This window comes from Scyliorhinus canicula, chromosome 2 (assembly GCF_902713615.1).
Source record: "Scyliorhinus canicula chromosome 2, sScyCan1.1, whole genome shotgun sequence".
Classification (NCBI taxonomy): domain Eukaryota; kingdom Metazoa; phylum Chordata; class Chondrichthyes; order Carcharhiniformes; family Scyliorhinidae; genus Scyliorhinus; species Scyliorhinus canicula.
Window position 1 is genome coordinate 133,271,145 of NC_052147.1, and position 24,707 is coordinate 133,295,851.

At 50.4% G+C, this 24,707-nt stretch overlaps 1 protein-coding gene and 1 non-coding gene across 2 annotated transcripts in view; both read right to left on the reverse strand.

Moving 5' to 3' along the window:
* The window catches only part of LOC119962274, a 222,642-nt gene that overhangs the window by 153,662 nt on the left and 44,273 nt on the right, over nucleotides 1-24,707 (reverse strand). The window lies entirely within an intron of this gene.
* Nucleotides 14,952-15,035, reverse strand: trnal-cag. The gene has a single exon. It is a non-coding gene; the product is annotated as a tRNA-Leu (tRNA).

A 24,707-nucleotide genomic window follows, 5' to 3' on the forward strand; every position in this document is an offset into this window, starting at 1 on the left:
GCCCATATCATTGTTGAATACTGATGCGAAAGTATTGGCTATGTTGTTGGCAGGAAGGGTGGAGGTTTGTGTCCCGCCGGCGACTGCAGAGGATCAAACGGGCTTTGTAAAAGGCAGGCAGCTCTCGAGCAATACAAGAAGGTTTTTGAATGTAGTCACAAATCCATTGGGAGCCCTGGACACCAGAGGTAGTGGTGTCCATGGACGCGGAGAAGGCATTCGACCGGGTGCAGTGGCAATACTTGTTTGAGGTTCTGGGAAGGTTTGGGCTTGGGCCGAGGTTTGTGGCATGGGTGTGCTTGTGGCATCAAGGGCAAGTGTGCGGACGAATGATACGAGCTCACGGTATTATATTACATGATTGGAATATGTCGTTACTCTTTTGCTTACTTCCAGAATGGTCTCATGGTTGTAGTTCAGAAAAACTATCAGTCTTCAAATTAAGCAAATAACATTTATTGAATAACGAATATAAATATTTATGAGTTTGTTCACTCTTCTACAACGATAACTAATGATTAAGTAAATAAGAAGTATAAATAAGGTTTAACAACACGTACCAACTAAGCTATATCTCTAACACTCTGCTCACTAGTTACTCCTGATACAAAGAGGCGGGAAACTCCTCGGAGTGCAGTTTATATACATGGATCTGGTGCTGCCATCTAGTGGTTGTCTAGCAGTATAATACAGATGTTAACCCTTTACATACCAGCAGATATACAGATCACTACACACAGAGCTTCGAACCACACGGGGGAACAAGGCAGGGGTGCCCGCTGTCACTTGAGCTGGCCATAGAGCATTTGGCGATGGCTCTTAGGGGGTTGGCGGAGTGGCAGGGGATTATGAGGGGAGGGAGGGATCATCGGGTGTCATCCTATGCCTACTGTTGTATGTTTCAGACCTGCTGGGGAGTACGGGAAGGATCATGGGCCTGCTGGGGAGGTTTGGGGACTTCTCGGGGTATAAACTGAATGTAGGGAAAAGTGGTGTTCCCGATGAATGAGTTGGTGAGCCAATTCAGGGGGGATGCCTTTAAGATGGCTCTGGATAGGTTCAGTAATTGGGGATAAAGGTAGCGAGGGAATAGACAATGCTCCACAAGTGGAACTTAATGAAGCTGGTGGAAGAGACCAGTGGGGATCTTAGAATACAAAGCAATTGACTTTGACAGGGAGGGTCCAAGTGGTAAAAATGCATATTCTGCCGAGGTTCCTGTTCATTTTTCAGACACTCCTAATCTTTTTACTAAAGGCCTTGTTTTTGGAAGTTGGACACGATTATTTTGGACTTTGTATGGGCGGGGAAGGTGCCATGGGTTAGGAGGACCCTGCTACAAAGGCAGAGGCAGCAAAGGAGGTTGGCGTTGCCAAACCTGCTTCATTATTATTGGGCGGCGAATGTGGAAAAGGTGCGGCAATGGTGGGGAGGAGAGGGGGTAGTGTGGGTTCGGATGGAGGAGGAATTTTGTAAGGGGTCCAGCTTCAGGGCCATGGTGCCAGCAGTGTTGCCAATGGTGCCGAGTAGATACTCAGGGAGCCTGGTGGCGCAGTCCATGGTGAAAATTTGGAACCAGTTGAGGAGGAATTTTAGGATGGAGGGGATGTCGGTGTTAATGCCTTTGTGCGAGATTCATGGGTTTGAGCCGGAGGTGGTGTATACAGGAGGTGGAGGGAAGTGGAGCTGGTCAAGGTGAGGGATCTTTATTTGGAGGAAGGGTTCGCCAGTCTGGAAGAACTAAGGAAGAGGGTAGAGCTGCCAAGTTGGAGTGAGTTCAGGTACTTGCAGGTAAGGGACCTCGCGTAAAAGATCTGGAAGGAGTTCCCTAGGTTGGTGAGATATACCCTGCTGGAGCAACTGCTGCTTCCGGAGGTGAAGGAGAGAGTGGAATGGAGGATAGATATATAGATGGCTGGGAGAGGAGGGAGGTGAGCGGGTGGTGAAGATTAAGGAAAAATGGGAAGGGGAGTATGGAGTGAGGCAGTGCGCAAGAGAAACACGACTTGCTTGTGCGCAAGGATGAGCCTGATACAGTTTAAGGTGGTGCACAGGGTACATATGACTCGGGCGAGAATGAGTGGGTTCTTCCAGGGGTGGCAGGTGAGTGTAAGAGGTGTGGGCGGGGGCCAGCAAATCACACGCACATGTTCTGGGATCGTGGAAAGTTGGGGGAAATTGTACAAACGGTATAGTTGAGTATTGGGAAGCATGTTTCCCGGGGTGGTTACGTGCTGTAACCTTTTTGATACACGTTTGTAATAAAATACTTTTTTTTTTAAATGCCTGGAACAGCACCAGGCATACCTAACTATGAGGCTTCAATCTGGTAAAGCTAAACACAGGACTACTTGAATACCAAACAGTGGAGGTAGTAAGTGATAGGCAGAACTAAGCAATTCCACTATCAACTGATCAGATCTAAGTTCTGCAGTCCTGCTACATCGAGTCGTGAATGATGGTGGACAGTTAAACAACTAATAGGAGGAGGAGGCTGCACAAATAGCCCTCAATGATGGGGGAGTCCACATAAATGCCAAGTGGATAATCCATCTCAGCCTCCTCTGGAGGTCCCAGCATTACTAATACCAGTCTTCAGCCAATTCGATTCATTCCATGTGATATCAAGAAACGGCTGAAGGCACTGGATACGGCAAAGGCTGTACCCACCGACAACATTCCAGCAGTGGTGCTGAAGACATGTGTTCAAGAACTAGCCACACTCCGAGCCAAGCTGTTCCAGTACAGCTACAACATGTTTTCCACAACACGCAGGACAAATCAAACACGCCAATCACTGCCCCATCAGTCTACTCTCAATCATCAGTAAAGTTATGGAAGGGGTTATCAACAGTGCTATCAAACGGCACTTGCTTCAAAATAACCTGCTCACTGACGCTCTGTTTGGGTTCCGCAAGGATCACTCAGCTCCTGATCTCATTATAGATTTGGTTCAAACAGGGACAAAAGAGCTGAACTGCAGAGGTGAGGTGAGAGTGACTGCCACTGACATCAAGGCAGCATTTGATCTGAGTATGACATTCAGGAATCCCTGGTGTCAGTAGGAATCAGGGGGAAATCTCTCTGGTTGGAGTTATTCCTGGCACAAAGTAAGATGGTTGGAGGTCAATCCTCTCAACTCCAGAACATCAGGATTTCACAAGCCCAGGCCAGATGGTGGGGGGTGAATGTAATGCATCATGAATCCAAGGCCGTACTCATGTGTGCGGAACTTGGCTATAAGTTTCTGCTCGGCGATTCTGCGTTTCCGTGCGTCCTGAAGGTCACCTTGGAGATCTCTACTGCCTCCCGAAAATACACAAGGCGAACACACCAGGCCGTCCTATCGTATCAGGCAATAGGACCCTGTGTGAGAACCTCTCTGGCTACATCGAGGGCATCTTGAAACCCATCGTACAAGGAATGCCCAGCTTCTGTCGCGATACGACAGATGTCTTACAGAAACTCAGCACCCATGGACCAGTTGAACCAGGAACATTCCTCGTCACAATGGACATCTCGGCACTCTACACCAGCATCCTCCATGACGGCGGCATTGCTGCAACAGCCTCAGGACTCAACACTGACAACCGCCAATCTCCAGGCGCAATTCTGCAACCCATCCACTTCATTCTGGATCACAACGTCTTCACCTTCAACAACAAGTTCTTCATCCAGACACACGGAACAGCCATGGGGACCAAATTTGCACCTCAATATGCCAACATCTTCATGCACAAGTTTGAACAAGACCTCCTCACCGCACAGGACCTTCAACCAACGTTATACACCAGATGCATCAATGACATTTTTTTCCTTTGGACCCATGCCAAAGAATCACTGAAACGAATCCACAATGAAATGAAATGAAAATTCGTTTATTGTCACAAGTAGGCTTCAAATGAAGTTACTGTGAAAAGCCCCTAGTCGCCATATTCGGCGCCTGTTCGGGGAGGCTGGTACGGGAATAACATCAATAGGTTCCATCCCACCATCAGACTAACCATGGACTATTCTCCAGAATCGGTTGCATTCTTGGACACACTCATCTCCATAAAGGACAATCACCTCAGCACTTGGCTTTACCATTCCCAATGGACAAGGCCTCCACATACACACAATCTTCTCAGACGAGGAGAAGCATAACAGATACCTAAAGACGCTGAAAGATGCCCTCGTACGAACGGGTGATGGTGCACGACTCATCGATCGACAGTTCCAATGCGCCACAGCAAAAAACCGCACCGACCTCCTCAGAAGACAAACACGGAACACAACCGACAGAGTACCCTCGTAGTTCAGTACTTCCCCGAAGTGGAGAAACTACATCTTCTTTGCAGCTTTCAACACATCATCAATGAAGACGAACATCTTGCCAAGGTCATCCCCACACCCCCACTACTTGCCTTCAAACAACTGCGCAACCTCAAACAAACCATTGTTTGTAGAAAACTATCCAGCTTCAGAACAGCGACCACAACACCACACAACCCTGCCATGAACATCTCTGCAAGACGTGCCAGAACATCGACATGGATATCACAATTTCACGTGGAAACACCACCCACCAGGTACGTGGTACATACTTGTCTACCTCATACTCTGCAGGAAAGGGTGTCCCGAAGCGTGCTACATTGGCGAGACCATGCAGACGCGGCGACAATGGATGAACGGACATCGCGTGACAATCACCAGGCAGGAATGTTCCCTTCCAGTCGGGGAACACTTCAGCAGTGAAGGGCATTCAGCCTATGATCTTCGGTTAAGCGTTCTCCAAGGCGGCCTTCAGGACCCACGACAACGCAGAATCACCGAGCAGAAACATATAGCCAAGTTCCACACACACACAAGTACGGCCTCAACCGGGACCTTGGATTCATGTCGCATTACATTCACCCCCCACCATCTGGCCTGGGCTTGCGAAATCCTACCAACTGTCCTGGCTTGAGACAATTCACACCTCTTTAACCTGTGATTATCCCTCTCTCCAGTTCCTCCATCTGGACCTGTAAAGACTTAATTACCTGCAAAGACTCGCATTCAAAGTATCGTCTTGCATCTTTGACTTTGTCTATATATATTTTTATATATATATATATATATATATATATATATATATATATATATATATATATATTATATGTGTGTCTGGAACCCATCTCTTCATTCACCTGAGGAAGGAACTGCGTTCTAAAAGCTAATAATTCGAAACAGACCTGTTGGACTTTAACTTGGTGTTGTAAGACTGCTTACAGTGCTCACCCCAGTCCAACGCTGGCATCTCCACATCATATGCAGCAAGACCTAGACAACATTCAAGTTTGGGCTGATAAATGGCAAATAACATTCATGCCACACAGGTGTCAGGCAATGACCACCTCGAATAAGAAACAATCTATCTCCCCTTGACATTCAATGGAATCACCATTGCTGAATCTCCCATAATAAACATCATGGAGGTTACCATTGACCAGCAACTGAACTGGTCTAGCCATATAAAAACAAAAGCAGGGCAGCACAGTGGCACAGTGGTTAGGACCCGGGTTCGAATCCCGGCCCTGGGTCACTGTCAGTGTGGAGTTTGCACATTCTCCCCGTGTTTGCGTGGGTTTCACCCTGAGATACCCTCAATTACGACACAGGAGGGAAGATAGGTAATTCAAAGGCTTTAATCATCTGAGAACTGAACAGCAGCCGAGAAGTGTGCTCCTCACATGCTGCCGAGTGAGCCTCATCTTATATACCGTTTCCTGGGGCGGAGCCAGAGGCGGAGTCCCCCAGGGTTCCAAGCCCGGTCTTAAAGGGCCAATGCATTAAAGGTAAGGTACCGTTACAGCAGCTACTGATAACATTCATCACACACCCCCACAACCCAAAAGATGTGCAGGGTAGGTGGATTGGCCACGTTAAATTGCTGCTTAATTGGAAAAAATTATTGGGTACTCTAAATTTATTTTTAAAAATAAAAAAAATAAAAACAAAAGCAGGTAAGAGACCAGGACTGCTGCAGCAAGTAACTCGCCTTTTGACTGCCCAAAGCTTGATAGTCACAAGTCACAAGTCAAGGCATTTGCCTACATGAATGCAGCTCCAACAACACTCAAGAAACTAAAAACCAACCAGGACAAAGCAATCCTATGATAGGCACCCCATCCACCACCTTCAACATTCACTCCCTCCACCACCAGCACACAGTGGCAGTAATGTGTACCAACTATAGCATCTCATTACAAGTGCATTGGAATGTTTACTGAGTTAAATGAGCTGCATAAGTGCAAGTTGTTTGGGGTTTATATACAGCAGCACTCCAACTCCAGGCAGCATAACACTCCGTCCTTTTTCAGCAGAGTACCCAATTATTTGTTTTCCAGTTAAGGGTCAATTTAGCGTGGTCAATCCACCTAACCTCCACATCTTTGGGTTGTGGGGTGAAATCCATTAGGAGTTACTGAAATACACAACCCACTACCCAACCCTTAGAATAAACCCAAGATCAAAGAACCATTTCAGATAAGGAGGAGGATTTGTAACAGGAATGGTGACCTGGACTGACCTAGGCTGTAAAGCCAAGGGAAAAGTTCTTGGAGCTTTGTATACATTAACTCAACACAATGCAGCTCAGGCCAAAGGCGGCTGGTTCCCTTTCACCTGACCATTAATCCTGGAAAACCACAAGGTACACATGGCCATTTCACTCATGATAAGGCACATGGGTAATAACTGCTACCATTTTAACTGCCCAAATACAGATGAAAGTGATGCGTCAGGGCTCAGAGACCACCAACGGGACTAATACAACAGCAACCAATTGTCAGCCAACAATACATTGGCTGTTCAACATCCTTCCATCTGTCATCAGCTGTCGATAGTGGCCAAGAACATACAAATTAATAGCAGGAGTTGGCCATTCACCCCCTAGAGTCTGCTTCGTCATTCAATATCATGGCTGATCCTATTCTGGACTCAACATCACTCTTCTCCGTACCTCTTGATACCCTTTGATTCCCTTCTTAGTCAACCTCTGCAAACATCACACACTCCCAGAGAACCCCAGAAAACATGCATGCTCTCAGAGATCCCCATCAAACATCACGCATTCTCAGAGACCCCCAAACACCACGCATTCTCAGAGACCCCCATCAAACACCACACACTTGCACAGATCCCCTTCAAATACCACACACACCCAGAGAACCCCAGAAAACATGCACACTCTCAGGGACCCCATCAAATACCACACATTCTCAGAGACCCCCATCAAACACCACACACTCCCACAGATCATTGTCAAACACCACACACTACCACAGATCATCATCAAACACCACACACTCCCACAGATCATTGTCAAACACCACACACTACCACAGATCATCATCAAACACCACACACTCCCACAGATCCCCTTCAAATACCACACACTCACATCAAACACCACACACCCCCAGAGACCCCCATTAAACACCACACATTCCCACGGACTCCCATCAAACACCACAGACCCCCTCAAACAACACACATTCCCAGAGACCCCCATCAAACACTCCCACAGATCATCAAACACCACACACTCCCACAGATCATCATCAAACACCACACACTCCCACAGATCCCCTGCAAATACCACACACTCACATCAAACACCACACACCCCCAGAGACCCCCATTAAACACCACACATTCCCACAGACTCCCATCAAACACCACAGACCCCCTCAAACAACACACATTCCCAGAGACCCCCATCAAACACTCCCACAGATCATCATCAAACACCACACACTCCCACAGATCATCATCAAACACCACACACTCCCACAGATCCCCTGCAAATACCACAGACCCCCCCTCAAACAACGCACATTCCCAGAGACCCCCATCAAACATCACACATTCCCAGAGACCCCCATCAAACATCACACATTCCCAGAGACCCCCATCAAACATCACACATTCCCAGAGACCCCCATCAAACATCACACATTCCCAGAGACCCCCATCAAACATCACATGTTCTCAGAGACCCACATCAAACACCACACATTCGCACAGGACATCATCAAACACCACACATTCCCACAGATCCCCTGCAAATAAGACAGGCTGACAAACAGCCACTCAGCCAAAAGGTAAAAAGACAAGCTATTGTCCACCTCCCAGTCAGGTAACTAAATTTAAAACAAGATCCTGGAGTTTAATATTCAAATCTAACCAGGTTAGAGAGAGGGGGCGGGATTCTCCAACCCTCCGGCGGGTCGGAGAATCGCGGGGAGACGGCGTAAATCCCACCCGGCCGACTCGCCATATTCTTCGGCTCCCCAAAAATCCCGTTATTGTGAATCGCGTTGCATGCCTCAGAAAATGTCAAGGATCAGCGCAATGCAACGTGCCCTGGGGCCGCACCAATTCTCCGGGCCTGATGGGCCAAAAACCCGCCGGTGTGACCCGTGGTCACACCAGCATAAATCAAACCACCTATTTAACGGCGTCAACCAGTCGTCATGGTTGACGCCGGCCAGCGCGGAGGTGGGGGTCAGCGTGGGGCGGCTGCCGGAGAAGTGACGGCCGCCGGAGAAGTGACAGCACAGCCGCAGGCCGGGGTGAAGAGGGGGTGCCGGGGAGGACAGGGGGTGCCGGGGAGGGCGAGTGATGGATAGGGTGTGTGCCGGGGAGCGGGGGTGTTGGGGAGGGCGTGTGCTGCGGAGGAGAGGATGTGTACCGGGGAGGAGGGGGAGGCCGGGTAGGGAGGGTGTTGGGTAGGGTGCGTGCCGGGGGGGGATGGTGCATGCCGGTGAAAAGGGGGGGGGTGTGGGTGTCCGCCTGGCCGTGTGCCAGCTGGCAATAGTCACGACCATGCAGCACCTGGCTGATGGGGGGGGGGGGGGGGGGGGGGGGGGTGTATGGGCAATGGTGACATGTCGTCTACCCCCCACCTCCAGCCTCCACCCCCCACAGGCCTTTATGTTTGGTCATCACCCAGCAATGTTGGCCGCCGTGGCAGGAGCCGCACTTCTACATGTTGCCCTGGGGGAGCGGGAGCGTGCCAGGGAGGCGGAAGGGGCTGCCACAGAGGAGCGTGCCACAGGGAGGCAGGTGGCAGCCGCCCAGGCTGGAGGGCCGACCGCATGAAGGATGAGGAGGTGGAGGAGGTGGTTGTGGTGCCACGGTGATGGAGACGCCCGATGAGGCCCCGTGTATACCGGCCCCGCTCGTCATACCCGGACCTCACGGATCGGGCATGCAGGAGGAGATTCCGGATGAGCCGGGAAACCGTGGCACACATCTGCCTCCTGATGGCACATCTGGCACCGTGTGGCACTGGGGGAGGACACCCTCTCCCCGTGTCCGTCAAGGTTACTGTGGCCCTGAACTTCTGTGCCACGGGGTCATTCCAGGCACCGAGTGGGGACTGTCGGCATCTCGCAGGCATCGGTGCACCGGTGTATCCGGGCAGTGACAGACGCCCTTTATGCCATTGCGGACGGCTACATCCAGTTCCCTGTGCACCGGGCCAGCCAGGATGCCCGGGCAGCAGCCTTCGCAGCGGCGGCCAGGATGCCCATGGTCCAGGGCGCGATTGATGGGAGGCACGTCGCCGTGCGGCCACCTGCGGATAACAGTGCCGTGCTCAGTAGGAACACGGGGACCTATTCCATGAACATTCAGGTGGTCTACGGCCTCTGCATGACGATCCTGCACGTCTGTGCCCAGTACCCGGGCAGTGTACATGACTCATTCAAATTGCCGCAATCTTTCATCCCCACCATGTTTGAGGGGTGCCCTCCCCTGGCTGAGGGGCTGGTTGCTGGGCGACAGGGGTTACCCGTTGCGGTCGTGGCTGATGACGCCTATACGGAGGCCTCAAACTGATGTGGAAAACCGCTACAACGATGCCCATGCAGCGACCAGGGGTGTGAAAGACAGTTGGATGTTGGATGGGTGGGGTGCTACTAAAGATGCGCTTCAGGTGCTGGACCGCTCTGGAGGGGTCCCTCCAGTACCCGTCAGATGGGGTCAGCTGCATTGTTGTGGTCTGCTGCGTCCTGAACAATATAGCCCAGCAGAGGGGCGATATGCTGCAGGCAGAGGAGGGGGAAGGGGAGGAGCAGCAGGACGAGGCGCAGACCTCCCCAGATGAGGAGGATGGGGACAATGGTCAGGACAGACGGGGTGGACATGGACGGAAGGCTGCCCACCATTACCGGCTGGGCCAGCGGGCACGGGACAGGCTGATAGCCACCCGGTTCATGGACGGGGGGACGGGGGGGAGGGGGAGGGGGGGGGGGGGATGGGGGGGAGGGGGGGGGACGAAATCGCCGAGTAGGGACACAGACTGCACACTACGGCACCAGTCTACCACCCTCACCCCACCCACCCAACACCAACTACCCTCACCCCACCCACCCAACACCAACCACCCTCACCCCACCCAACACCAACCACCCTCACCCCACCCACCCAACACCAACCACCCTCACCCCACCCAACACCAACCACCCGCACCCCACCACCAACCACCCGCACCCCACCCACCACCAACCACCCGCACCCCACCCACCCAACACCAACCACCCGCACCCCACCCAACACCAACCACCCGCACCCCACCCATCCAACATCAACTACCCTCACCCCACCCACCCAACACCAACCACCTGCACCGCACCCACTCACCAACAACCACTCCCACCACATGTACACCATCCCTCTATTGCACATCCACCTGCGGCACAACGGGCGTCCCGGCCTACATGGACCAGGTTGCGGCTCGGGAGACTGGGATGGCGAGCTGCCAGCCTGTCCTGCCCATTACCCACCAGATGCACCTGGGACGGAAGGGGGGGGGGGGGTTCCAAGGTGTAGTGGTGTTCCGGGACCACCCCTGCAGGGGGACCCGGAACGGGACCCAGCACCTCCTCCCCCCTCGGAGCACCCGATTGCCCCTGGTCTTCTACATGGGTCAGGGATGCGAACGGACCGAGCACCCGACGCCCCCCCCCCCCCCCCCCCCCCCCCCCCGGCCGACACTTGCCGCTGCCAGTCCTGGAGGCCCGTCTGGTATCAACAAGGGTCTGCAGGTTTGCAGCCATGGAGCTCAGGGAGTTGGCCATCCCTGTCTGTGACGGTACAACGTCGGCTAGCACATGGGCAATGGCGCCGATACCCTCAGCGATGGCCTGCTGAGACTGGGCCACTGCCTGCAGAGACTGGGCCACAGCACTGAGCGCCTCTGCGATCTGCTGCTGGCTCTGGTTCATGGCTGCCTGTGAGAGGGCAGCGATGTCCTGGGCCATGAAAGCCCCACACCTTGCATACTGCGACCCATGTCTGACACCGTCGCACCCATTGCCTCCACCGCGGACGCCACCTGTGCGGTGTCAGCCTGGGTGGCACGCATGACCGGCACCTCTATCTACTCCTGCACGCGGGTGGATTCCTCCACCTTCGTCTGCAGCCGGCCGTCACCTCCTTCGGTCGTCCTTTGGTCCGTGCCTGCATCGGGTCTATGGGTGGGGGTGGTAACTCCAGGAATCTGGGACCCGTCTGGGTAGCAGATGGTTGCCTGCGCCGGGCTGCCCTCCGACCGTCCGGCCCCTCGGCTGCTCCTGCCTCCACCTGCTGTACCGGGACAGCAGTGTTGTGTGCACCAGTTAGTGTCCCAGATGCCTCATCGCTAAAGTGTCCAACCGAGGGGAGTGTCTCTGCGATGGTGGAGGGTATAGGTGTGTGGGTGTCCTGGGCGTCGGTGTCCTGGGTCGGCTGCGACAGGGGCCTGTGCTGTGGCTGCCCTCCTCATCGCTGGGTGTGGCCCGCCGGCGTCGCCGCACTCACACTAGATGTGGCCGCCGTCCGCCTGGTGCTCTGGGTCTGTCCCTGGCTCGTGGCCGCCCTGGAACTTCCTGGGGGTGGCATCCCCCTGATAGGCCTGGTCCCCCAGATCACCCCTTCTCCCAGATGCCCTCTATCACCCCCGGGGGATATGGGGGGAGGGGGGAACGGGGGATATGGCAGAAGTGGGGATATGGGGGAAGGGGGGGGGGCAGGCAGTAGGGGGTCTCACTTGCCGCTGCGAGATGGGTGACCATTTTGCCGGGTCTCCGGGGGGTTCGTCTTTTATGCAGTGACGGCACGCGCGTCCGTGACAGGTGACGCCGTCGCGAATGGCGTCACGCCGCTACTAGCCCATTCGGAGAATTTGCGACGTTACGGGGGGCTCGACGGTGGAGTGATTCACGCCGTTTTTGCCGCCAGTTTCGGGCCATAGCACCGATTCACCTAGAATTCCGCCCATGGTAACTATTCAAATCTATGTGACCCTTTACCCAGCTGTAAGAACCAATAATACCATGCTAACACAGTTTAACCTTTCATTCCACTAACAGGATGCCTTTCTCCATGTTTAGAACAGGTTTCAGATTTCACACCATCTCTCACTCTGACATGCAGCAATCTTATCAGGCTGGGATTGCAGCAATCTACGGTTGTGATTGATTCCATACCCTTGCTCCAGCACCCTGTTCCATACCCCTCCAGGCCCGAGGTGTGGGGGGGCACCGAGAGACATGGATTTAGGGTAGTGGGAGTTGGGGAGTTGGAGGTTGTGTTGGGGGTAGGGGATTGGTTTGTAGCCATGATGATATGTGAACCGGAATACCAAGATCCTTTTCCAACCAGCACCCACAACACCATTCACTCATACGTTCGCTGGCATACATGAGCTGCTGGTCTGGCTAAACGTCAATTTTAACATTCTCAGCCTGGTTTTCAAATCCCTTAATGGCCTCGCCCCTCCCCATCTCTCAGTTCTCCTCCAACCCCACAGCCCTCAGAGAGCTCCTCTAATTCTGTGTTACCCTTCATTCTACCATTGCTCCCAGCTGTCTAGGCCCCAAACTCTGAAATTCCCTCCCTGAAGCTCTCCATATCCCAGACTCCCTTTAGACCAGACCAGACATGCACGGCCTGCGGGTGGGTGTCGGGAGGGTTTTGATGCTCCCGATCGCGCAAGTCCGCGCATAACAGTTGGCTTTTAATAATGCCGGCTGCGAGCGGTCTTCAAAATGGCCAGGAACAGATTAAAATAAATTTGGCCACCGCATTTTTTTTTACACGGTCGCAACCTTTTTTTTCCAAGTTGGGAGGCCAAAGGGACCATTGGGGCCAAAGTGAAGCAAAACCATTTCCTCCATTTTTGTCAGCAACAAACAAGGTAAGAGAAAATGGCGGGTCATACAGATCGGCCGGCGTGGGTCCCAAAGGTCGGCCGCCGTGGGTCCCAAAGGTCGGCCCCGTGGGTAAAAAAGGTCGGCCCCGTGGGTAAAAAAGGGTCCCTGGGAAAAAAAAGTTTGAAAAACACTGCTTTCGATCCACGTATTACTAAAACGATTACCACAAAATCCAGACAATACTGAGGGAGACCCTAAACTGAGGCGCCATTTGCCCCTCAGATGGATGAAAAAGATCTCAAGACGAATTGTGAAAAAGAGCAGGGGAGCTCTGTCAAATGAAAAGTCATATTGAACTCGAAACATTAACTCTTTCTCTCTCCACAGAAGCTGCCAGACCTGTTGCCTTTTTCCAGCACTTTGTTTTTATTTCAGCTTTATCCAATGTCCGTGCTGATATTTATCCTTCAACCAAAATCTCAATCCGGTTACCTGGTCATTCTTGCATTGCTGTTTATGGGAGCTTGCAGCATGCAAGTTGTCTGATGTGCATCTGACAATAATGACTGTGTCAAAAGTACTTCATTGGTTAGAATGTGGAGTCGTCCTGAAGTTGTGAAAGCTGCTTTCACAATATCAAACTTTCTTTATTTGATTAAGGTTTTATTCGCCCCTCCTAATGCCCCCTTCTCTAGTGTAGGAGCGGCAGGGGGGAGCAAGATAATAAATAATTCTTCAAATTAATGAAGATATCAGGTCAAAACAACCTTTAGGTCAGCACAGATTGAAACCAGAGTGGCCACAAACGCCACCAGACTCACCCTGGAAAACCGAGCAGTGTGAGGGCGAGGGAGCAGTGTGCGGGCGAGGGAGCAGTGTGCGGGCGAGGGAGCAGTGTGCGGGCGAGGGGGCAGTGTGCGGGCGAGGGGGCAGTGTGCGGGCGAGGGGGCAGTGTGCGGGCGAGGGGGCAGTGTGCGGGCGAGGGGGCAGTGTGCGGGCGAGGGAGCAGTGTGCGGGCGAGGGGGCAGTGTGCGGGCGAGGGGGCAGTGTGCGGGCGAGGGGGCAGTGTGCGGGCGAGGGGGCAGTGTGCGGGCGAGGGGCAGTGTGCGGCGAGGGGGCAGTGTGCGGGCGAGGGGGCAGTGTGCGGGCGAGGGGGCAGTGTGCGGGCGAGGGGGCAGTGTGCGGGCGAGGGGGCAGTGTGCGGGCGAGGGGGCAGTGTGCGGGCGAGGGGGCAGTGTGCGGGCGAGGGGGCAGTGTGCGGGAGAGGGAGCAGAGTGCGGGCGAGGGAGCAGAGTGCGGGCGAGGGAGCAGAGTGCGGGCGAGGGAGCAGAGTGCGGGCGAGGGAGCAGAGTGCGGGCGAGGGAGCAGAGTGCGGGCGAGGGAGCAGAGTGCGGGCGAGGGAGCAGAGTGCGGGCGAGGGAGCAGTGTGCGCAAGAGGGGTGTGAACAAAGAACACTACAGCGCAGTACGAGCCCTTCGGCCCTCGATGTTGCGCTGACCTGTGAAACCATCTGAAGCATATCTGACCTACACTATTCCATTTTCATCCATATGTCTGTCCAGTGACCACTTAAATGCCCTTAAAGTTGGCGAGTCTTCTACTGTTGCAGGCAGGGCATTCCACGCCCTTACTACTCTCTGAGTAAAGAACCTACCTCTGACATCTGTCCTATATCTATCTCCCCTCAATTTAAAGCTATGTCCCCTCGTGCTAGACATCACCATCTGAGGAAAAAGGCTCTCAATGTCCACCCTATCTAATCCTCTGATCATCTTAAAAAGCAATGTCAGGATTGGGATTCGAACCCAATGCCTCCAGAGGAGATTGCGACCTGAACGCAGCGCCTTAGACCGCTTGGCCATCCTGACTCGGTTATAAAATGTCACCATCTGCTGTGGTGGGATTGGAACCTTGGTCCCAGAGCAATACCCTGGGTCTCTTGATTACTAGTCCAGTGACAATACCACTATGCATCGCCTCCCCCTGGAATACTAACGCACGAGAGAGGGGTGTGCGCGCGAGGGGAGAGTGAGCGCGCGCGAGGGGAGAGTGAGCGCGCGCGAGGGGAGAGTGAGCGCGCGCGAGGGGAGAGTGAGCGCGCGCGAGGGGAGAGTGAGCGCGCGCGAGGGGAGAGTGAGCGCGCGAGGGGAGAGTGAGCGCGCGAGGGGAGAGTGAGCGCGCGAGGGGAGAGTGAGCGCGAGAGGGGAGAGTGAGCGCGAGAGGGGAGAGTGAGCGCGAGAGGAGAGTGAGAGGGGAGAGTGAGAAGGGAGAGTGAGAGGGAAATGGTGAGTGTGAAATGAAAAGGGTATGAATATGAGAGGAAGGTATGGAGATGGGAAGCTATGACCTGGTGCAATTCAATAATTATTTTCGAAATATTTCATGACATGTCTATTTCCAGAGTCCTGGAAAAGATCTGCAATCCGTTGGATTGACAATGTCTTGGGACACCTCCTGGTTTGAGGATGCACATGCAGGTTGTCTTGGAGTCATAAGTAGGTGTTATGCCCCCACATTCGAATACTTTGTCCACAGAGAGCCTCAGCTCACACAGCTATTGGAATTAGAGTAAGGCAGGTGACTCTGGGACTGTATCCGAGGACGGAATCAACAGCTACAGGAGAGCTGAGAGGGGAATCTGGCAGAAAAACTTGAAAAGTGCAGTTGAATGCCATGGAATTGTAGGAGGACCGTGCCAGACTGAGGAGTTGGTGTCTGTAAAGTAAACAAGGTTTGAACCCAAGGGCAGCAAAGGGGGGAAACAATGCAACCATTATCCTGTGACACAGATTACAGCACAGACTGGAGGAACTTCCCTCTGAATGCATCACCAAAACAGCAATCAGCTTTCTCTGAACTCTTACAAGTTTTCTGCAAAGGCAGGAAATGTAAACTGTGGCACCAGTCCAAGCATCAGAAGCAAGCGACACTTCCGATTTAAACTTCTGCCAACGTCATGCAGGTCCAGGCCGAAAAACACAAGCCACAGCTCCCACTGGTAAAAGAGCAGATTTTAAGGAAGGGAGAGAAAGAGAGAGCAAAAGTTGATGTGCAAGAGAGACAGACAGTGAGAGGGACAATGAGAGAGAGAGTCATTCAGACAGGGAGGGATAGAATCCAAGCAAGGCATACAGCAGGAAGATAGTTTGTGAAACAGATAGAAAAAATGTGTAATAGTTTGAGAGAGAGAGACAGAGAGAGAGATAGAAAGTGTGCATGGGTGCAGGGAAAGGCAGGAGAATGGCACTAAGTCATCATGTTCATTTGAAGAACTGGTGCAGGCATGATGGGCCAAATGGCCTCCTTCTGTGCGATAACACTTCAGTGATTATGTCTGAAATAGAGAGAGAGTTTGAGAAATAGATTGTGACAGACAGAGAGATTGTGACAGACAGAGAGATTGTGTCATCTATGGAGAGGGAAGATGTGTGAAATAGATATAGTGGACACGATACAACAGAAACATTTCCAAGTGTCATTTCAGGCGGGTTTGGCTGAGAGTTTCCTGCCGGCTCTGACCCCACCGCCATCTAAACACACTTAGTCACTTTTTCGGGGGGGTTCTCTCCGGGCTAGCCCATTACTTGGAATTTTTCTCATCACTGGGGAGCTGAACTCACTGGCAAGACCGGTTCCTCAGAGATCCAGCCACCATTTTGAATGGGCGTCCCGATCTCTAAGTGAGCTTGAGGCCCCCCCTCCACACACACACACACACACACACACACACACACACACACACACACACACACGCAATGCCACCGCCCACACACATGGGCGGTATCCCGCAAACCCCTCCATCCCAAAGTGAGGACAGCTCGCTATGGGGTCGCTGAGAGTCTCCTTTTTCAGACCTTCTCAGGCCCCTTTCGGGATCCCTATCACCCCTCCCCCCCAGGTGCGAAGGGGACAGTGCATGAGCGAGTCAGGTTAGAGAGTATGATAAAGAGAAATAGTGGCAGGAGACAGAGCCAGAGAAATAAACGGGGAGAGACATGGGTACAGAGATAGAAAAGCATGGAGAAAAACATTCAGGAAGAGGGAGGCACAGGGAGAATTTAGACTGCTCGGAGATGAGAGAGGTGGGTTGAGAGAAAGGAGATAAGAGTAAAGAGAAAGCAATAAAATGAAACAAAGATGTGCAATGTTGACCACTGGGTCCAGCTAATTTTATCTTTTCACACCACCTCACCAATGGAAAAGGTCTACTTTGCAATCCAACCTCTTCAGTGCAAGTGTCAGTCCCAGTTACCAACGGCTGACCTGCTCACAAAGCTGGAACTCAAACCATGAAAAAATGTGTTGGAAAACCATGGGCAGCTGGGTCCACCAGGCAAACTTCACCATCACCTTCAAACCGATCAACTCCCCGCCTCCCCCAGTCTTCACTCATAAACTACTTAATGATCCACTGTTTTCCTCCTGATGCGTTGTCTGAGGAGGCTTAGCCCATCACCTAGATGGTGAACGTCAAATTATTTAATCAGGCTGCATCCGAGTTGAGCCAATTTTCTGCCAAAACCACAATGGAGGGACGGGACCATCAGCAGCTAAATGAAAATAAACTTAACAGGATACAAACCACAGCATCTAATAAGTTCAGACCTAGCAAACCGGCACTGAGAGTGTTAGGAATACTGAACAGGAGTAGGCCATTCAGCCCATTGAGCCTGCTCCGCCATTCAGTCTGATCATGGCTGATCATCCACTTCAATGCCTTTTATCTGCACCATCACCGTATCCCTTTACGTCTTTTGGATTTAGAAATCTCAATCTTTAAACATACTCAATGACTGAGCTTCCACAGCCCTCTGGAGCAGAGAATGCGAAGGTTCACAACCGCCTCGAGTAAAAATAAATTATCCTCACCACGGTTCTAAGTGACTGCCCCCTTATTTTGAAATTGTGTCCCCTGGTTCAACTGCACATAGTACTCCAGGTACAACAAAAATTCCTTATTCCTGTACTCAAACACTCTTGCCAGAAGGGCTAACACACCATTAGCCTTCTTCATTGCCTGCTGCATCTGCATGTTAGCTTTCAATGGCTTATTAATGAGGACACCCAGGACCCTTTCTACATCTACACTTTCCAATTTCTTGCTTTTTAAGAAATACTCTGTCCATCTGTTCCTCCTATCAAATTGGATTACCTCACATTTTTCTACATTAGATTCCATCTGCCATATTCTTGTCCTCTCACTAAGTCTGAACAAATCCCCTTGCAATTCCTTTGCATCTTCCTCACAACACGCATTTCCATCTAGATTTGTGTTATCCGTGAACATGTAATTATTACATTATGTGCCCACGTCCAAATCTTTGATTTACATTGTGACCAGCTGAGGCACAAGTACTGATCCTTGTGTTAACCAACTAATCACAGCCTGTCAATGCAAACTTGACCTGTTTATTCCTATTCTCTGCCTATTAGCCTATCCTCAATCCTATTGCCTCCCATCCCATGTCCTTTAATCTTGCTAACCCCAACTTCCTGTGGAAAATTGCAATATTAGGGAGGGGAGGGGGGATTGTGGCCAGCAGTGGGACCTTGCTATCAACCCACCCGCTCAAAATGGCGGCCAGATAACAGGATTCCCATGGGAATGCCTCGCAATCCTCGGCATGCATAAATGTGCATGGCGATGGATTGGGAATCGCATCAGGTGTAGTTCAGTTCCAGCGGGGGAACATAGTCCCAAATGTAGAGTTTTGCCCAATGTTTCCATTTAGATGCCCAGGTATATACTATTCTAATATAAGGTTGTTGAGGTGAATACTACTCGAAAATAGGCATGTCCTGCTATAATTTTCTGATAAAGGCATGTACCATTATATATTTTTCCTACATGGACCATGCTTCGGCATTTATTGTTCATAAAAAGGTGGGTCCTTGGTATATAATGCTCCTATGTAGGCAGGTCCCCGCTACATAATGATCCTACAGAGATGTGGTTCCCAGCCTATAATGTTCCTGTAAAAGGTGTACCTCACAATACACCAATCATTTACAGACATTATAGGCACATGCGGTTCTTCTATAAATGCTCTTTCTCTCCCAATTCTTTCACAGGGTATCGTTGGCACGGCCAGCATTTATTTATCATCCCTAATTACCCTTGAGACAGTGGTGGTGAGCTACCGTAAATTGCTGCAGTTCACGTGGAGTAGGTACACCCACAGTGCTGTTATACAGGGAATTCCAGGATATCTAATCCAGTGGAGTAATGGCCATACAGTTCAAAGTCAGGATGGTGTGCGACTTGGAAGGGAACCTTTTAATAATAATCTGTATTAGTGTCATATGGAGGCTCACATTAACACTGCAATGACGTTACTGTGAAAATCCCATAATTGGTGCCTATTGGGGAACTTGCAGGTGGTTGTGTTTCCATGCATCTGCTGCCCTTCACTGTCACAGGTTTGGAAGGTGCTGTCGAAGGAACCTTGGTGAGTAGCTGCAGGACATTGAACTTTGGAGGAGTTTGTATGAGTGTATCTTTGTTTGTTCTCTGAAAATTCTTCCCTTTGAAGTGTTTCTTTTGTTTTGATGGCAGGGTTTTTGGAGGGCAGGCCTTTCATGGGGGAACATCAAGGGCGAGTACACCTTTTGCTGCTTTTGTGGGAGTGGGTTGCTGACAAGGGTGTGGTTGATGTGGTGCAGTTGGAAAAGGATGATGGTGGACATCCAAGGGTGGGCCTGAAGGGTCACGTGACACGGGCCTGAGGCTTGCCCAAAAAGGGATGTGATTGATCGGCAGAGCAGGGAGGCCCGGGAGCCCCCCGACCAGTCTTGGTCATGTAGAACGTGAGGGGGCTGAATGGGCCGGTCAAACAGTCACATGTGTACGCACACCTGAGGAGTCTGAAGGAGGATGTGGCCTTCTTGCAGGAGATGCACTTAAAGATGGGGGACCAGAGGAAAGGTTGAGGAAAGAATGAATGGGGCAGGTGTTTCACTTGGGGACTGGATATGAAGAAGAGGGGGGTGGTGGTGCTGGTGAATAAGTGGGTGGCGTTCGAGGTGGGGAGAATTGTGGCAGATTCAGGGTGGGGTAGCTTGTGATGGTGAGTGAGAAGCTGGAGGGGATGCCAATGGCCCTGGTAAACGTTTATGCCCCAAACTGGGATGATGTAGATTTCATGAGGCAGGTGCTGGGGAAGATTCCTGACCTGGACTCACACCAGTTGATCATGGGGTGAGTGGGGGATTTTAACATGGGGGAACTATCAAACCCGAGGGTCCTACTCCCTTGAGAGAACGCCTGAAACAAGAACTCAGCTGCATGCAGCAGCTGGGGATCATCACTAACTTAATAGAGCCCACTGACTGGGTTAGTTCAATGCGTCAAAAACCTAAATGGAGATCTCAGAATCTGTATTGATCCAAAATATCTCAATCAGAATATTAAAAGGGAACATTATCCTATTCCAAAAACGTGAAGCGATCACAAGTGAAATGGCACACGCCAAAGTTTTCTCTCAACAAGATGCCTCTGAAGGATTTTGGCAACTGAAACTAGATGAAACCAGCAGAAAGTTATGCACATTCAATACTCCCCATATTCAACAGAATATCCTTTGGCATCATATCAGCCTCGGAGATATTCCATCGTGCAATGGAGCAAATGACTGAAGGAATTGAAGGTGTTAGAGTCTACGTTGACGATGTAATAAAATTATCAGCAACCCGTGAAGAACATAATGCAAGACTTCTGCAAGTAATGCACCAAACAAGTTTGGTTTGAAGCTCAATCGGAACAAATGCCAATTTGGTATATCCAAACTCACATTTTTGGGTGACCAAATTTCTGCTCAAGGTGTGTAGCCAGACAACGAGAAAGTCGTAGTAATCAACATGATGTCTGTGCTCAAGGATAAAAAAAGCGGTTCTCAGACTGTTAGGTGTCGTAATCTTCCTTGGAAATTTATTCCAAACTTATTCTCAAGAACAACAACTTTGTGACAGCTGATTAAAAAAGAATGTTCTGTTCACATGGATAGAAGAACATGACGAGGAGTGATCTGATTTCAAGACAACACTCACAACTGCACCAGTACTGTCATTCGTCAACCCAATGAGTGAAACGAAGATATCAATCGATACAAGTAAGGATGGCATGATAGCTGTGCTACTTCAGAAAACTTCTGCTGGGCAATGGCGATCCATAGCATCCCCGTCAAAAGGAATGTCTCGGTCTTCTCACAGGAATTGAGAAGTTCCATGACTATGTGTACAGGTTACCGACCTTTACTGTAGAGATGGATGATTGTAACAATCATCAAAAAAATTTGAATGATATGTCACCGAAACTACAAAGAATCATAATGAAACTTTGACGTAATGATTTTGAGCTTCCATACACACCCGGTAAGGACTTTGTGGTAGCTGATGCACGTGCAACTGAAGAAGATATTACGATGAATGACACAGTCCAGGTAGCAGAAGCTCAAACTAATTTCTTAGAAAATCTACCTGTCTCGGAAGAAAAACTAATGTTAACCAAACAAGAAACCACCAAAGATGACACATTACAGCGTGTGATGTTATATAAGAGATGGTTGGCCTAAAGGACATTGTTCTAGTTATAGGAACATTCGAGCTGAGGCAAGATTCCTGCTTCGACAAGGCCGCACAGTGATTCCAACTACGCTGAGGCAGATGATGCTAACCAAGGTTCACAAAGGACACAAAGTGTAAACTAAACGCTCGACAGTCAGTCTGTTAGCCAGGTGTTAACGCAGACATCACTAACCTCGTGTCAGAATATGAAACATGTCAACGCAGCCAATCACAGCAACAGAACATTGATGATGCATGATCTTGTATAGACTCATGGTCAACGGTTGGCATTGATCTACTTCCATGGTAAAGATTATTTACTAATGGGGCAGCACGGTGGCTCCATGGTTAGCACTAGGACTACGGCGCTGAGGACCCGGGTTCGAATCCCAGCCCTGGGTCACTGTCTGCGTGGAGTTTGCGCATTCTCCCCGTGTTTGCATGGGTTTCACCCCCACAACCCAAAGATGTGCAGAGTAGGTAGATTGGCCACGCTAAATTGCCCCTTAATTGGTAAAAAATGAATTAGGTACTCTAAAAATTAAAAAAAAAGATTATTTTCTAATTATCGATTACTATTCGAATTACCCTGAGGTGATAAGATTACCCAACTGTAGTTCACAAGAAGTAATCAAAGCCACCAAAGGAAGAACTGTTTGCTCGACATGAATCCCGGTCAGTGTCATGAAAGACAACGGTCCATGCTTCGACAGCTGCGATTGGACGGAATTTTCACAGCAATAACCATATTATATCAAGCCCATTACATCCGCAATCAAACGGAAAAGCGGAGAATGGTGTTCACATTGTGAAGAAACGCCTACAGAAATCATTGGATTCAGGAAGCGATCCATTCTTAGCTCTACTTAGCTACAGAGCTACCACTAGCTACAGGTTTGTCACCAGCTCAATTGCTGATGAATCGACAGCTACATACAACGTTACCATACTTAGAAATAGCAGCTCCTGATACTGAAAATGTTGTAAACAAGATGAAGCTGAACAAGCAAATACAACAGTATTATGACAGGGCAGCTAAAGAACTAGCAAAGCTAGAACCAGGTGATCACATCAGAGTACAAATTCCTACTGGAGGATGGTCCTGCATGGCACGTGTGATTCGCCAGGTAACTCCACACTCAGATGCCGTAATGATAAATGAAGGTTCTATTCTGAGAAGAAACAGGAGATAAGGAGCAGTCATATAAATATCATGTGACTCCTGGGAGAAGATGTTTAGGCATGAGAGATTAGTTGCATAGTTGAGAGCTCTTGGGCAGGTTCTCCGTCGGCGTGATTCTGTTTTGCCGGCACCCAGGGATTTCCCGACGGCGTGGGGCTGCCCCACAATGGGAAACCCCATTGACCGGCCGGCGTAACAGAGAATCCCGCCAGCGGGTCGGGGCAGGAAAGTGGCGTGGTGGAGAGTCCAGCTCCTGGAGTTAGAGATATCGTACAGTTAATTTAATAACTTTAACCGTGGAACTTTTCAAAATTTATTTAAGTAGTGTAAATAAATTAGCTTTGTTCATTTACTTAGCATGATGTTCTTTTTTCTACACTACGTACTCAAGACATCCTGATTAACAAAATAGAGAACATCACAAACCTCACTGCAGAACACCCAAACCAATAGGCTGGCTCCCTCCTCCCTGATACCAGGAGGTGCCCCACCGCACCAGTGGGCCAGACCAGGATAAGAACGAACACAATGCTCACCCAGATGAAGAAGGGGAGAAAAAAAAGAATGAACCCCCCCCCCCCCCAAAGGGGACGCCCAAGCAAACTCACGGCAACCACCGTTGCACAAAGGATACCCAGGGCCATCCTCTTCCCCCAGTCATCAGCCTCGAATACTGATCCCACTTCAGCCTGCCCCAATAATAAACATGAGGTTCCAATAGATCTGAACAGAGGTCAGGAGAGAGGCCAAAACAATGAGAAAAAACAAACTCAACCCAGAGGAAGAGTCAGAAGAAACCCAGTCCTCCCCAGGACAAGAAGTCTGCCTGGCAGTTCTTAAAGGAAAGTAAACTCAAAATGGATTAGCTCTAACTAGGGGGCTACCCTCAATCTCAGTGAGGACAAACTAACCCTACCAACCCCAACACTCCTGCTCTGGCTCCACTCATCTTCCTTCTGAACCAGACGGGGCAATGGCAAAGAACAACCCCCTCCCCCAGCCACAAAGATTAAAAGATATTATAAGAAAAGGGAGGAGTGAAACTGTGCACAAATCACATTTCTTATATTTGACTCAGCATTTGCTCAATCAGGATAATGCCCAGATTTTGCACTCCCCCAATGGAAAAAAGACAGCAACAATACTCAGCAATGTGGTCAACAGGTAGCGACATCCAGGATAACAGAAGAATCACAGGGCAAACTGCAAGATAAAGACATCTTCCATGTCGCAAAAAAAGGCAACGCAAAGGGTGAAGCAGGATCACCGAGCACTCTTCAGAATCTCTCAAAGATTCCGACAAGTGAAGCACATCAACGATCGAAGCACAAGACACCATTCCGAGCACAGGGGTCGAAACACTGTTTTCAGGTGGGGCAGCGCTTCACATGCACCTCCTTTGATCTGGTCCATTGCATTCACTGCTCCCAATGTGATCTACCCTGCATGGGAGAGAGTAAACGCAGACTGGGTAACCACTTTGCAGAACACCTTTGGTCCTTCGCAAGCAGGACTCAGACCTTCCTGTCACTTGCCATTTCAACTTATCGCACTGCTCTTACGTCCACATGTCAATCTTTGGCCTGCTGCAATGTTCCAGTTAAGCCTAACGCAAACTATGGCAACAACACCTCATCTTCCGATTAGTCACGTTGCAGCCTTCCGGTCTTAACATCAAGTTCAAAAACCTCAGACTGTAAACTTTCTCCTCAATCCTCAACCCGTTTTTATTTAAGTCAATTTATTTTAATTTCTTCCATCGATCCATTTTTCCCTCACTGTGTCTCCCCTCCAC